We start from the raw sequence: 2500 nt of genomic DNA, 5'->3' as shown, positions 1-2500 counted from the left end.
AGTACAACTGTCTACTTTTTTTTCAGGTCATGTTTCAAGTCATCACATTTGCAACTGGAGGGAGACTGGGTAGGTAAGGGTGTGTTTGGTGCCACAATTCTGTGTGCGTGAGCGTGTGTGCGTGCATGTGTGTGCCTGTGTGTGTTTGCCTACGTGTGTGTGTGTGTGTGTGTGTGTGTGTGTGTGCCTACATGTGTGTGTGTGTGTGTGTGTGTGTGTGTGCCTACGTGTGTGTGTGTGTGTGTGTGTGTGTGCCTACGTGTGTGTGTGTGTGTGTGTGTGTGTATGTGTGTGTGTGTGTGTGTGTGTGTGTGTGTGCCTACGTGTGTGTGTGTGTGCCTACGTGTGTGTGTGTGTGTGTGTGTGTGTGTGTGTGTGTGTGTGTGTGTGTGTGTGAGAACAGTGAGAGTCATTGTTTACTGACCAACATCAGCCTTTCGCTGTGGCAACACAAAGCTTAACATAGCATGTCCACAAGACAACAGTAAAACTCAGGGTTAGGAGGGCATTCTAAACCATACCATTATGTCTCTCCATGACAACAGTAGAACTCAAACCTAAACTTATCTCTTCAACCTGACACTAATTTTGTTTCATCATTAGCCTGCTATGTTGCTTTGGATGTTGCTAACAACATATTTGAACAACATCATTGTACACCGTTGGCAAACTGCCACCACAGATGCAGGAAATATAACAGTTAACAGCCGTAAAGACTGGTAGCATTACTAGCCGACAAGCATCTGCTGGTTGATGTTGAAGTAACTTTTAAGTGAGATACTGTTTTTTTTTTTAAATATATTTTTAGGGCATTTCTGCTTTATTGGGATAGAGACAGTAGAGATTGACAGGAAGGATGGGTGAGAGAGAGGAGGGATGACATGCAGGATATGTCGATGACCAGAATCAAACCAGGGACCTTGCGATGATATGGTATGCGCCTTAGTGTGCTACGCCGCTGAACGCCCCAAGTGAGATACTGTTGATTGGTGAAGATCACACGTAAATATATCAATGCAACGTTGTAGAAAATGGAAGAAAACCTGAAGGAAAAACGGAATTCTGTTTTTTCAGAGCTCCGCCCATGCAAGGCATTTGATTGGTTTGACATGTTGTATAACTCATTTCAAGGTTTCCAACCCTTTCTAGAAACCTTCTGCAAAGGATTTCACCAGGCTCTCTGAACTAGGAAAGCCTGCTCCCAACGACATTATGTCTCCCATGACAACAGAACAGCAGACTTAAGAGCTCATTCTAAACCGCCATAATTTGTCCCCATGACACACAGGAGAATTCCACCAATGTCTTCTCCATGACAATCTCAGAGAGTGACATGTCTTTCTCCATGACAATGGTAGAATGTGACACGTGAATGCATTATGAGGTCATAAATGGAATGTTTCATGAATGGACAGACGGACAGACGGACAAAAACATACTTGTAAGGTACTGTCGATGAATAAAGAGACTCTTTAACTAACCCTAACCCTAACCCTAGCCCTAGCCCTAACCCTAAATAGACTAACTTAGAGTTCAAAGTTATTGCATTTTCTAAGGTTTATGAAAAAAGCTGTCCAGGAGATGTGATAAGATCAGATGAACTTTCTTGTCTTAGAAAGAGAATCAGTCTTGACCATCTAGTAGTCTTTCTATATTAGCTGAGACCTAGTATTTGTGTCCCTCTCTCTCTCATCCTCTTTCCATCCCTCTATCTTCCAATCTATCTTTCTCTCTCTCTCTCCCTCTCTCTCTCTCTCTCTCCCTCTCTCTCTCTCTCTCTCTGATTGCTTAAGAGTCAGTCTGTCCTGGATGACCCAGAAGCTGCAGACAGACTCAGTGGCCAAACTCACTCTCAGGGGGCCAGACACACACACACACACACACACACACACACACACACACACACACACACACACACACACACACACACACACACACACACTGGGGGAGAGGATTAGTGTGGTAGAAGTAGAAGGGGGGGGGGGCAGCAAGGAAAATGACTAGAAGTGCCAAGGAAAACTTCCAGAACTCAGATAAAGGTGTGTGCGTGTATGTGAATGTCTGTCTGTGTGTGTGTGTGTGTGTGTGTGTGTGTGTGTGTGTGTGTGTGTGTGTGTGTGTGTGACAGTATAAGGCTTAATTGCAAAAACGGCTGTGGAGGACGATAGCGGACCAGCTGGGGAAGTTGAAGAGAGAAAGAGAGAGAGAGAGAGAAAGGTGAAGGTGGGGCAGGGGGGAGTGGAGGAAAGGGGGAGAGTTAGGGATGATGGTAAAGAGAGGGAGACAGATGAACTAGGGAGGTAGGGGGATAGACTGGGGAGGACAAGAGGGAGGAGAGAGAGAGAGAGAGGTCTCTCTGTCTGAGTAGAACAGAGGGATTTAACATGTTTCCTTTGTCAGTAAATCTCCTTCAGCTCTCTTCCTGCCTCTGGCCTTTTGCTCTGTCTCTCCACTCCTCTTTATTAGAACAGACAAACTTCATTATTGTCTTCGTCATTTG

General features: G+C 45.0%; 1 protein-coding gene across 1 annotated transcript in view; it reads left to right on the top strand.

The window, feature by feature from the left end:
- The window catches only part of LOC310809315 (tektin-3-like), a gene marked incomplete at both ends in the record, with an annotated part of 26488 nt that overhangs the window by 14780 nt on the left and 9208 nt on the right, over window positions 1-2500 (top strand). The gene's annotated exons all lie outside the window — the stretch shown is intronic.

Source organism: Argentina silus (assembly GCF_951799395.1).
Source record: "Argentina silus genome assembly, chromosome: 9".
Taxonomy (NCBI): Eukaryota; Metazoa; Chordata; class Actinopteri; order Argentiniformes; family Argentinidae; genus Argentina; species Argentina silus.
Note: the sequence above shows the minus strand (reverse complement) of the source record. Positions and strands in the feature narration are given on the sequence as shown.